We start from the raw sequence: 13,754 nt of genomic DNA, 5'->3' as shown, positions 1-13,754 counted from the left end.
TTGGAGGTTTCTCAGGAAGGAAGAAAATTTTCCTCAAGCCTTCAGCATAGAAATCTTCCTCAGTTTCCAGCTTGCCTGATGGATTTCATACTTGCCAGCCCCAGTAATTATGTGAACCAATTCCTCTATCTATAAACACACACAAATATACGTTAATAGTATCATATACATAATATATTAATATGTTAATTTGGATCAAGGTGAATATAGTGGCATTGAACAGGACATACTGAGAAACACTTAAGTGGCCACGTCTGTACCTATGTGCATATATACTGAAATTTGGGACAGGTTTTCATGAAGGTTAAAGGAAGAATTTGCAAGAAAAACCAGTTTGGCTGGGTAGAATAATTTATTATTGCCATTAAACATATATATTTACTTTTTTAAATGTTTATTTATTTTGAGAGAAAGAGAGACAGACAGCAGGGGAGGGGCAGAGAGAGAGGGAGAGAGGATTCCACATAGGCTCTGCACTCTCAGCCCAGAGCCTAAGGCAGAGCTCAATTGAAAGAAACCAATCGTGAGATCATGACCTGAGCTGCAGTCCAGAGTCTGACACTCAACCGACTGTTGGTTGAGCCAGGTGCCCCTAAACTTGCACATTTTCATGTAAGTCCCATGAAAATCTAACAATTTGTGTTTATGACTTTTAAATATTAAATGGAATTTGATTAAAAATTTTATATAATGAGATTTTGCCTCAGTTTATGTTAGAAAATGCAGTTTTATATTAAATTTATTTATCTTTCCTGCATTTTCCAAGGTCAGTGACTAAGCAATGACTTTTCCCAGTGATAACAAAAAATGCCTCTAACCTTTGTTATTTCTTGAAGTGCAGAAAAATGTCAAACCAAGAGATATAGCGCTTCACAATAGACTTTTCAAAATGAGGGTGCATAATCAAATCAAATTTTATCTTTAATGTTCTATATAATAGGCCATTTTAATCAAAATAAATGATTTGCTATATCATATTTTTCATAATATAGCTTTTCAAAACAAACCTTTCTTATTTAATTATTAAAGAGAATAATCATTTTGAAATAAAATGGATCTACATCATATTAAGAATTTAAGGAAACTGCGGGTTTCATCATTATGTGAATCTGTTTGCCTATTTACATCATTTCAAACCAATGTTAATGAGCATTATATAATGTAGGCCTATACGTTTTGGGTAATTTTTGTTAAAAGTGTGTGTCATATGGGGCATATGGGGCATCTGCGTGGCTCAGTCAGGTTAGCATCTGACTTTGGCTCAGGTCATGATTTCATGGTTTGTGGGTTCAGTCTCCGGGTTGGGCTCTGTGCTGACAGCTCAGAGCCTGGAGCATGCTTCTGATTCTGTGTCTCTCTCTGCCCCTCCCCTGCTTATGCTCTGTCTCTCTCTGTCTCTCAAAAATGAATAAATGTTAAAAAAAAAACTGTAAATAAAAGTCAACTTGGGTAATATAAAAAATATTAATTGTATAATAAAAGACATAGAATCAAATCTAATCATGTTTCCTTCTTTTGTCAACGTACTTATTATCCCAAGATGTTTGAGCAAGATTAGAAGAGACACTGAGATTCTGCAGCTACTAAAATTATTTTCCTAGCAAATAGACCACAGTACATTTTTGCTTGGGGTGCAATTAGAGAGAAAGAAAAAGAACAATAACAGAACAAATTTATAAGTGCAACAGTCATCTGTTCCAAGCCTACATGGACAGATAGACAGAAGTCCAATCAGTGGTGTTCCAAACACTCCCTCCTCTTCACACCTCTCCCTCAAAAAATACCTAATAGGAACAGAGAATCAGGAGCGAGTAGCCAGATGCAGAATGGCTTCTAGACTAGTTTATCCAAATCTTTTTTCTTCAACCTACACAATCCAAAAATAATACATCAAAATTAGAAAAATACTGATTGTTTTCGTTATCATAAATGGACCTGGGATCAACTACCCACCCCACTGCAATCTTATCTTCCATTGCTTCCAAAGCAGGTTACATAGTCTATATTCCCAAATTCCTGTTCATGATCCCAGAGTATATATTCTCAATGTCTAGGCATTCATTCTTGAGGATGGATATGGCTGCTGACAGATAAGATCTTGGTGAGCTATCCTGGTCCATGACAGGACTTCATTGCTCTTAGGTTTTCCCTAGGCTTATTCTAAGAAAATTAAAAGTGTCTGTTCAGGACCCAGAATATCAAGGAGACAGAGAGCTTGCCTTACTTCCCCAAGGCTCCCACTGTTAACAGAGATTCCTTGCTATTAATTTCTACCCACAAGAAATCTGTCTATTCCTGACTTGCCTTTCTTTTCAAAAACAATCACATTAGCAGTAGGTGCCAGATTGTTCTGATATTTAATTATTATTCAAAAATATCATATATAAAAAAGTCACTAAATAGTGAAAAATATTTCTGATGTAGCAAATATTCCGAAGCAAAACATTCAAAATAAAACCCCAAATAATACAGCATCTTCTAGTCTGACAGTTTGACACTATTTATTTTCTTCCTTTTGCTTATCATGAAATAATTACAAAAAGAGTTATAGGAATACATACAAACAAGTATTAATAAAGAGGTAAATAATTAGCTACTTCTTAATCATATACCACTACTCTTGGCTTCCACATTAACATGAGAAAGAGTAAAGATCATTTCAGGTTCTTGACAAGATGAAGTTCTCTCTCTCTCTCTCTCTCTCTCTCTCTCTCTCTCCATACCCAGGCTCGTAGCCTCACCTCAACAAAATGGCTGACATAATTTGCACTAAACCTGCCCAGATCTAAGTCTTTGTCTTGTGTCATTCACCATAAGGTATCCCAAACCCAAGTGTGTTACCCCCTTTCAGTCTCTAAATCCCATATTCCACCTCACAGTCCACTCATGAACTCCACAAAAACTTTCAGCCATCGTCTCTGGAATCACTCCATCTGCAGCACAATCTCTAGGCTTTGTTTCTCCTATTATTCTCACATCACCTTTTTGTACTAATTGACACAAAACTTTTTTTTTTCACAAAGATGTTGACAAGTGGCTCATTCTCTCTCTCTCTCTTTTTTTTTTTAATGTTTATTTGTGTGTCTGAGAGAGAGGCAGAGCATGAGTGGGGGAAAGGAAGAAAGAGAGGGAGACACAGAATCTGAAGCAGGCTCTAGGCTCTGAGCTGTCAGCACAGAGCCCAATGCGGGGCTCAAACTCACAAACTGCGAGATCATGATCTGAGCCAAAATCAGTGGCTCAACCAATTGAGACACCCAGGAGCCCCATACAATTGACTCATTCTAATATAACTCCCTAATTCATCGTAATTCCACTTTTCACATGGCTGAAAATTTCAGTACTTTGAGTTCTCCTAGCTTGGAAATTTCATGGTCTTAGAACTGAAATATAATTTTATTATAGTATAGTTATATAATGATACATATTGTTATTATCATATACCATTACAATAATATATATCATTATATGAGTGTATTGTAGTATAATTATATACTATGATTTTTATAATAATTCCTCTAATTATTTTGTTCTCCAGTCTGCCTCAGCCACATAGTTGCATGATCATACAATAGACCTTAGCTAGGATGGGTGCCATCTTCTCTTATCACCACCTCCTTTCTTTCCTAACTTTGTTCCATAACTTTGTATAGTAATCTGACTCCAGCTATTCTTCAACTATCCCAGTACCTAAAATCTATTGTTCCTACTTTGTTGAACTATCTCTCTCCCCTTTTCCCTACTTTCTTTCCCAGAGTGCATATTGCATTACTATTATGGCTTTCTTGTGCATTTCTTCAATTTCCTTGTCCTTTCTCTCCCCCACCATACTTTCTAGAATCATCGCCAACTGGTTAAATCCAACTTACTCTTCATGCCATATGTGTGAGATAATACTCTCTCTTTCCCCCTACAGATTCACTATTCTCTTGTTTCTCCTTGATCTGTCACAGAAGATTAGCCTCTGTGGGCTGCTTCACCTGAGCTGCCTGCTTTCTGGTTTCCTATTGGGATCAACTCATGGAATGAAATAGGGGGAGATTGGAGTGGGGGGGGGGGAAACATACTTAAGGTACTTATTTTTCTGGCTTGATTCCTTTCAGGCCGTGGGTTTGAGGGGTTGCTCATTCTCTAGCTAAGCTTCAGTCCCTATTGTGTGTCTTTCACACCTTCAGCTTTAATCCTCTCCATGTTTTTAGTTTATCTCTGAACCATGATTCAATTATTGGGCATCTCCTTTCTAGTTTTCCTTCTTTGGTGATCTTATCCATTTTCAAGACTTTTAATTTCAATTCTATCTGTGATAATGAATGTCAACTTTTGATTTGCAGTACAGACTTGTCCCTTAAATTTCAGAACCCATGTATAATAACCTACTCACCTTTTGCACTGAGATGTCTGATAATTTTTCATTTCCTCTCACTGTTCCCCTCACTCATTATTTTTAGTCTCAATCTTCCTCTTTGTTCATTCCACCTCTTGCTGTCCCTAAGTATGTCAAACTTGTTTCTGCCACAGAGACTTTGAACTTGTCACACCATCTACCTGGATAACTATTTCCTGGATATATGCTTGCTCACATACTGTCTTCAAGTTCATTGCTTACAAATCACTTATTCAGGAGGCCTTCTTCACTACCGTCTGGAAAGAAAAAACATCCCCTCACCCCAGGCTCTTCCTATGTCTCTGATTTTGTTCAAAAAATTTGTTACATAATTCATATCACTACTTCACACACATATTTATTTGTGTTTGGTCTATTGCTTTCTCACTGTTGTATTTCCAGTGCCTAGAATAGAGTCTAGCATATAATATGTGCTTAATAAATATTTGCTGAAAGGATTAATGAGCAATGATAAACACAATATAGCCATATATGTATATATATTCTACACTCTATATGTTCATAAAATAATTTTAAGGGTATACTCATGTTTTTTTTAATATTATCACAAGGCATAGTACCTATAGTGTAAATGGTGTATTATTAATACTCATCAGATACCTTTCAGGACTGTGATGTTGAGGAATATGTCTTTCTTACAAATAGAAACAACTTGCTGTTCCAACAACCTTGTACTTTACATGATATAGAAATTATTTCTTATGGGCACCAGGGTAGCTTATTTGGTTGAGCATCCAACTCCTGGTTTTGGGTCAGGTCATGATACCAGGGTCATGGGATCAAGCCCTGTGCCTGGCTCTGTGCTGAGTGTGGAGCCTGCTAAGATTCTTTCTCTCTCTCTCTCTCTCTCTCTCTCTCTCCCTCCCTCCCTCTCCTGCCCCTCTCCCCTGCTCACACTCATTCTCTTTCTCTCTCTAAATAAAAAAATAAAGAAAGAAAGGAAAAAAAGGAATGATTTCTTCTCCACAATAAATCTATTATGTCTTACTATGTATTTGAATAAACATAGCCCTTTTTATTGGAGACTAGAAAATTACATTCAATATAAATGGCTAAAATGCTGATTAAAAAAAACTCACAATTGGGGCGCCTGGGTGGCGCAGTCGGTTAAGCGTCCGACTTCAGCCAGGTCACGATCTCGCAGTCCGTGAGTTCGAGCCCCGCGTCAGGCTCTGGGCTGATGGCTCAGAGCCTGGAGGCTGTTTCCGATTCTGTGTCTCCCTCTCTCTCTGCCCCTCCCCCATTCATGCTCTGTCTCTCTCTGTCCCAAAAATAAATAAACGTTGAAAAAAAAAAAATTAAAAAAAAAAAAAAAACTCACAATGATTGAAAATATATTAGACTCCAGTACACTGCCTGTTCTGAAATTTTTGCATCATTATTTTTACTTAAATATTTGTTTAATTTATCCTAATATGGCTCATAGATTTTATAAAGTATATAGATATTTGTTTAGATCATAATGCCTTCCTTCATAATATCAATAAATACACATATGAGAGAGGCATATCTTCATTATGGTGTTTCTAAAAGCCTATACAATTTAAGAGACAATAATACATCCTTAAGACACATTATAGCAGAAGCAAAATACCAGGCAATCTTCCTAGAATAAACCAGTGGTATGTTGTCAATGCCATTAATTTACTTACTAAAATTAGGCTTTTAATACACTATTTTGTGCAGAATGTATTTCACGATCCAAAATACTTTTCTGCAATTGCTTAATAATGTGCGTACATTAATCAGTCCGTCCCAATTTTATGTCTGGAGATATTTTTAATTTATAGGTCATTGTAAACAAAAGAGGCAAGAGTTGGAAAGTTATCTTATACATACTTTAAAGGATCAAAGAAGAATAGCCAAAAAATCATTTTCCTTGATCAAACACATAAAAGTACTGTTAAATAATCAATATATCATGTAAAGGTATTACATAAAATTATTAGTAATTTTTAAAATCTAAGAGTCACATATTAGATATAAGACTAAATTTTCCCCAGGCAGCCAATCTTTTCCCCAGATGTATGTTAGGCATTTGCTTCCTCTAGACAAAAACCAAAAATTATTTATCCCCCTCAGTCCCTGGTAAACAACGGGGCAACCATAGCATCTGCTATCAACCAAACCTCCTCCTTGTCTTACAAACATTCTGCTTTGCCCCTGAAATCAATATTCACAACATTTCAATGGTTTGAAATGAGCAGTGTTTGAAACAGACTGTGGTATATCCATAGAGTTGAATGGTACATTGTAATAAAAATGAAAGAAAATATATAAAAAAGAGCAGGTATTCTCACAGACCGTATATTCATAACTCCAGGACAGGCAATGTTAAGCTATGGTGGTAGAATTCAGAACAGTGGTTCTCTTGTGAGGTCAGAGAAGAGGATTGATTGGAAAGTGATTAAAATGCTGTGTTCTGGGTGATCAGAATGTTCTATAACTTGATCAGGTTGGTGGTTGCTTAATGAGCTGTTTACTTACATTTGTTATAAGCAAATTGCACCTCAATCAGACAAGAAAACAAGTGAGAAGTTTGCCTGCTTTACCCCCTGGTGATCTGAAGCTTGGAGAGTTACTGTTCCTCTTTACATTGTGTGAGATAAGCAGTGAAGGCTAGGAAGGCATCTAGTACTTACAGGCATCGTTACAGGACATTAAAATATTTTATCATGATTTCTAGGGGATGAAATATTAAATTTGAACATTTTCAAATGCTTAACCCTCAAAATAGATCATCTATAAGAAAAGAAATGTTAAAAGACTGATCTCATGAAGACCTGAACTTACTTTACTATAACACAGTTTTATGAGATGTGTGTGAATGTTCTTCCTATGAAAGGTGAGCTATATTATTCTGACCATAAATGAATAAGATCACAGAGAAACTCAGTCTAGTCAATTTTGTTTTTTAAAAAATTTTGTCTTATGTTAAGTGTACATCAGAGTTTTGTTTTGTTTTCCTTTTTCGGGCAAAAGCAAGAAGAAATGAAGGCAAACTGTATCAGCATGGTGACTGGTCTGTTATTAAAAGAGTTTTGTTCAATATAGATCCACATAATCTCTGCAACCTAGACAATGAAATATATTATACTGTAACTAACTTACAAAAGTTAAAATAAGCACAGCTAATGGGGCACCTGGGTGGCTCAGTTGGTTGAGTGTCCGTCTTTGGCTTAGGTCATGATCTCGTGTTCTCGAGTTTGAGCCCCATGTCAGGCTCTGTGCTGACAGCTCAGAGCCTGGAGCCTTCTTCAGATTATGTGTCTCCCTCTCTCTCTCTCTACCCCTCCCCTGCTCATGCTCTCTCTCACTTACAAAAATAAATAATAAAACATTAAAAAAAAATAAACACAGCTAAGGATCAGTTGTATTGCATATTTCCCCCCATATACTTGGTTATTAATTAATGATGGCAAATCCCCTCTTACTATGGTTTTTCTTTTATGTCATGATGATGACACTAAACACAACCAGAACATTATGAGGTGCTGCAAAATGGATAGTATGCCAGACTATAGGGTAATTTGAAGATTTACAACATCCCTTAGCAATACCTATCCATTAAGGTGAAGGAAAATATAGAACTATGGAGATTAAAGAGTATTTCACTTGTTAAATATATGGATTCTAAAATCAGGCCAGGACACTGTTTAAAGGTTTATTGGAAAAACATATATTTGCTTAAGTGTAAGGAACCTTGAGAGAGGTAGGTAATTAATTTGTACCAACTTTTTATTCAATTTAACTATACCCATTACATGACTAAAAATGTGGAAGAAAGGATTTCAGGCTGTTTTGTTTATTGACAAAAAATACAAATAAGGGATTTTTTTTTATTTACTTGCTCATTAATGTATGTTACTCTTTCATATTATATTGATATTTAGAATATGACTGTACCAAAGTTTTTGTAACCTGTTCTTGGACTGCATGAATCTGTCTTATTACCAATATCCTTGGGTTTAGTCCAAAAGAGCAAAGTCTTATAAAGAATGCATTTCAGTGAAGAATAACTATGGCTCTCATCCTTTAAAAGTTTCAAATGTAAATGAAACAAATTTTTTTATCCCTATAGGTGACTTATAGTACTTACTGACATTTTAGCAATATCAGGGCTCATTTTGATTTTTTTTTATGTACAGGAAAATAATCTTATTCATTAGACTTTATAACATTCCAGAATACCAGAGGAACTTTGGTAACAGAATAGACTTCATTTTAACAGATTTTCTATTCATACTCAAATTAGGTTATACTTGTCTGTTTTGCTGCCACATTGGATAGAATCTGCCTCCACTAGCAGGCAACTGAATGGGTTTATTTATTTATTTTTTTTATTATATGAAATTTATTGTCAAATTGGTTTCCATACAACACCCAGTGCTCATCCCAAAAGGTGCCCTCCTCAATACCCATCACCCACCCTCTCCTCCCTCCCACCCCCCATCAACCCTCAGTTTGTTCTCAGTTTTTAACAGTCTCTTATGCTTTGGCTCTCTCCCACTCTAACCTCTTTTTTTTTTTTTTTTTTTCTTTTTTCCTCCCCCTCCCCCATGGGTTCCTGTTAAGTTTCTCAGGATCCACATAAGAGTGAAACCATATGGTATCTGTCTTTCTCTGTATGGCTTATTTCACTTAGCATCACACTCTCCAGTTCCATCCACGTTGCTACAAAAGGCCATATTTCATTTTTTCTCATTGCCACGTAGTATTCCATTGTGTATATAAACCACAATTTCTTTATCCATTCATCAGTTGATGGACATTTAGGCTCTTTCCATAATTTGGCTATTGTTGAGAGTGCTGCTATGAACATTGGGGTACAAGTGCCCCTATGCATCAGTACTCCTGTATCCCTTGGATAAATTCCTAGCAGTGCTATTGCTGGGTCATAGGGTAGGTCTATTTTTAATTTTCTGAGGAACCTCCACACTGCTTTCCAGAGCGGCTGCACCAATTTGCATTCCCACCAACAGTGCAAGAGGGTTCCCATTTCTCCACATCCTCGCCAGCATCTATAGTCTCCTGATTTGTTCATTTTGGCCACTCTGACTGGCGTGAGGTGATACCTGAGTGTGGTTTTGATTTGTATTTCCCTGATAAGGAGCGACGCTGAACATCTTTTCATGTGCCTGTTGGCCATCCGGATGTCTTCTTTAGAGAAGTGTCTATTCATGTTTTCTGCCCATTTCTTCACTGGGTTATTTGTTTTTCGGGTGTGGAGTTTGGTGAGCTCTTTATAGATTTTGGATACTAGCCCTTTGTCCGATATGTCATTTGCAAATATCTTTTCCCATTCCGTTGGTTGCCTTTTAGTTTTGTTGGTTGTTTCCTTTGCTGTGCAGAAGCTTTTGATCTTCATAAGGTCCCAGTAATTCACTTTTGCTTTTAATTCCCTTGCCTTTGGGGATGTGTCGAGTAAGAGATTGCTACGGCTGAGGTCAGAGAGGTCTTTTCCTGCTTTCTCCTCTAGGGTTTTGATGGTTTCCTGTCTCACATTCAGGTCCTTTATCCATTTGGAGTTTATTTTTGTGAATGGTGTGAGAAAGTGGTCTAGTTTCAACCTTCTGCATGTTGCTGTCCAGTTCTCCCAGCACCATTTGTTAAAGAGGCTATCTTTTTTCCATTGGATGTCCTTTCCTGCTTTGTCAAAGATGAGTTGGACATACGTTTGTGGGTCTAGTTCTGGGGTTTCTATTCTATTCCATTGGTCTATGTGTCTGTTTTTGTGCCAGCAACTGAATGGGTTTAATGTTTGATTTTTAAAGCATCGCCAGCTAGTTTTGAGAAATAATGCATTACATTTTTAAAGTATTTTTTCTCTGCATGCACTATTCCATTTCCCTTCTAAATCCTGTTATATTTTCCTTTCAGATAAAAAGATTTAGAGAAACTTAGAATTAGCTATAGTAGAGGAGTAGAGTGAGATTTTTGTATGATAACATTTAAAATACAAGAAATTTCTCTGATGACAGTACATCACTACTTTAGGGATTAAGCACAAAAAAAGAACTTATAAACAAATTAGTATATTTTTGCATACTTAGATCTTTCTCTGTGTTCACTGTATCTTACAAACACAAAAGTTGGAATTATTTCCTCAAGCTACAAAGCTGAAAGGAATTTTTAATATGAACCTTATAGTAAGAGAAATAATGGTGTTTTGTCAAGTACGCTTCTAGCCTCATACTTCATTCATTCCTTAAATTATTTTACATATACATTCTCTTAAGAAATATGGGCAGTAAATATGATTCAATTCGGTAGGTAAGGACTGTTTTTCACTGAGATGCAAGAAAATTGTCGTTGTTGACAGTAATTAGGTAAAGAGTTTTCCAAATTATATACCAACTAGTGTATTTGAAAGTTTAGAATAATGCTTGACACATAGCATTCATGGAGCACAGCTATTTTAAAATATGACTTCAAGTTATAATCTATCAAGAGGTACCTTTAGTAATTGTTATTTTTTAAATTTCTTGTTTAAATGAACATCAAAAAATTTATTTGAATATAGCTTTTTTATTGGTCAATATATTGTAACTTTACATGTAACATAATTTGTAGGCTATCTGCTCTTTAGAACCTGCCACTATCTCTCTGTGTTAGATATCATCTGGATATCTTCTTAATACCTTTGAATTTTACATTTGACCCTGCCAACATAATTTAGGCTATGATTAACTACAGTTGGCTCACAGGGTACATCTACCTTTGGAAGCGAAAGTCAGTTGGCATGAAAATGTAATACCAGAAAGAGTTAATTTGCCTTCCTGTGCCCAGTTACTTCTTACTGGGGACATTACTGGGGCTCTGCACTGGAAAACAGTACCAAATAAATACTAAATCAATCAATCTATTGATGAATCAAAACCAACAAGGAATGTTGGCTTCAATTTATCTTCTTGGAAATTGGATTAGAGAACCTATTTCAGAGCCAAAGCAGAGTATGTCACAACAGCCCTAGTAACCAAAATTCTGAGAAAAGACTGTTACACTGACAAAGCGTAAATGCATTATCACCCTATCAGTGCAGGGGAGATCACATTATTAATTTTTCTAGTGCTACAAATACCTGGATAGTAAACTTAGCAAATGCTTTCAAGGTCAGACTAAAGACATTTGAGTGTCAGAGATTTAGTTTTCTACCCAATATTCTGCTTTCTGACAGCATATAATTTGTTTACAACTATGAAATATATAAAAAATTTATATTAGAGGTAAATAATACCAGAAGAGTTAAAGGGGTGTTACTTGTTTGATCAATGTTTCAGGTTACTAGCTCAATGTTGCATTTGTGGATCTCTGAAAGAACACCTATAAAGTTTGGCTCAAACAATACATACATTTTTAACTCATCACATTTTACCTACTTTTAACTGTGAGAGAGCTGATGTTTCCCTATAGAACTTGAATTCAGTTTCATCCAAAAGAAGAAAAAGCATCCTGGAAAATTCAATGTCATGCTAATTAACTAATGAACTAGATTCATTAATTTTTTTTCATCTTTGGAGAACATGAGGGATCCATTGATATATTATATCACTTTAAACTTGCAGTAGCATAAAGTATATTTTAAAAAGTAACTACCGGGGCGCCTGGGTGGCGCAGTCGGTTAAGCGTCTGACTTCAGCCAGGTCAGGATCTCGCGGTCCGTGAGTTCGAGCCCCGCGTCGGGCTCTGGGCTGATGGCTCAGAGCCTGGAGCCTGTTTCCGATTCTGTGTCTCCCTCTCTCTCTGCCCCTCCCCCGTTCATGCTCTGTCTCTCTCTGTCCCAAAAATAAATAAACGTTGAAAAAAAATTAAAAAAAAAAAAAGTAACTACCAAAGAGTAGAGCAATAGAGCAATAGGGAATGCTAAAGAGACATTAAAGTAGTAATATCTTAATAGATCAAGTTCATGTGGAAAAGATAATTTATATATACAATCAGGTCTATTTAAAGGAGGGGAAAAAAGTGGTGTGTGTGTGTGTGTGTGCGTGTACATACAAACTAAGGGAAACAGGCACACATTTTTTTGCAGCTGTGTGACAAAATTATTCCCGGTGCACAGTGTCTAGGTCAAGCAGAGGGATATAAAGGCAACCCTAGAAAATGTTCTTTCTTGCACTGCTATCTACATATGTTTGCTACTTTGTCAGAATTCACTCTTCCCCTTTCTAGGACTAACACCTTTCCACTTTTTCTTTTTCTTTTTTTTTAATTTCCATCCCACAGTCTCCAAGTGTTTAATATGTTCATTGATGCATTTTCAAACCTCTTTTTTGAGTATTTCAGGTATTGGCAGGTAGGTTTTGAAATCTGGGGTTTTAATGGAGCTAAGAATCACATGAATTCATTTTATGAGAAATAGCTCTAACCTAGAACTTAGATAAAATTCGTTTCTTTTCCATCATCTTTCAGTGAAGAGAATGAACAACTTGCTCTTTGTCCTTATCAAATACCAATATACTTCTCTGGGAGAGTAAGCTTAATGTTTGATCTTTGACTCTCTTAGATTGAGGAGTATAATGTGCCCAAGGTTAAGCTATGATCTGGACAGCTCTCCATTTATCACAGATACATCTGGATCATTTCTCCTTTGTTTTCCCAAATCATTTTCTTGCAAAGTATATTCATTTTTCTGATATGAGACATGGATGTATATTTCAGGTTTTAAAATATTTGAAAATAATTAGTTTACTAATATTATCTGGCTTGCAGAATGTCTTTTATATTTTACTTCTATATATATCTAATGAGGAGTTTTACTTATTCAGCACATTCTTAGATCAGTGAAATGAATGAAATTCAGTTTTATCATAAACAGCTAACATATATTTATAAATGTAATTTTTAAGTCAATTTTTTTCTAATACTCAGGCAAAATTGTAAACACATTGATGTTTTTAAAGATACATATCTAAAAATTATGATAAACCACAATGTACAAAATATGAAAATTATTTGACATAAATTATATACTGATAACAAGAGTCTGTGTATTTTCTTGCATTGTGTAATAATAAAATCAGTATTCATCAGGTTCAGCTATTCAGGATAGCAAAATCTATATTCATATTTAAATTAAAAATTCATGAGTTCAAAAAGCATTGTTATCTATTATAAAACAATGAATGAGAAAGAACACATGATAAATGAATACTTCTTAAATCCCTGATTTTATTGTGGATACATTCAATAATGCCAAAGGAAAACAAAAATAGTCAGAGATATTTGAGAAAGGATAAAAATCAGAATAAAGACATTCCAAAATTTTATACTTTCATCTCATAAAATAAAATCAAGAAAAAATAATATTTGAAACTCTCAGAAAATCTATTAACTACATAAATATTAAACA

This window comes from Leopardus geoffroyi, chromosome A1, assembly GCF_018350155.1.
Source record: "Leopardus geoffroyi isolate Oge1 chromosome A1, O.geoffroyi_Oge1_pat1.0, whole genome shotgun sequence".
Lineage (NCBI taxonomy): Eukaryota > Metazoa > Chordata > Mammalia > Carnivora > Felidae > Leopardus > Leopardus geoffroyi.
This window is presented reverse-complemented; position numbering follows the sequence as displayed.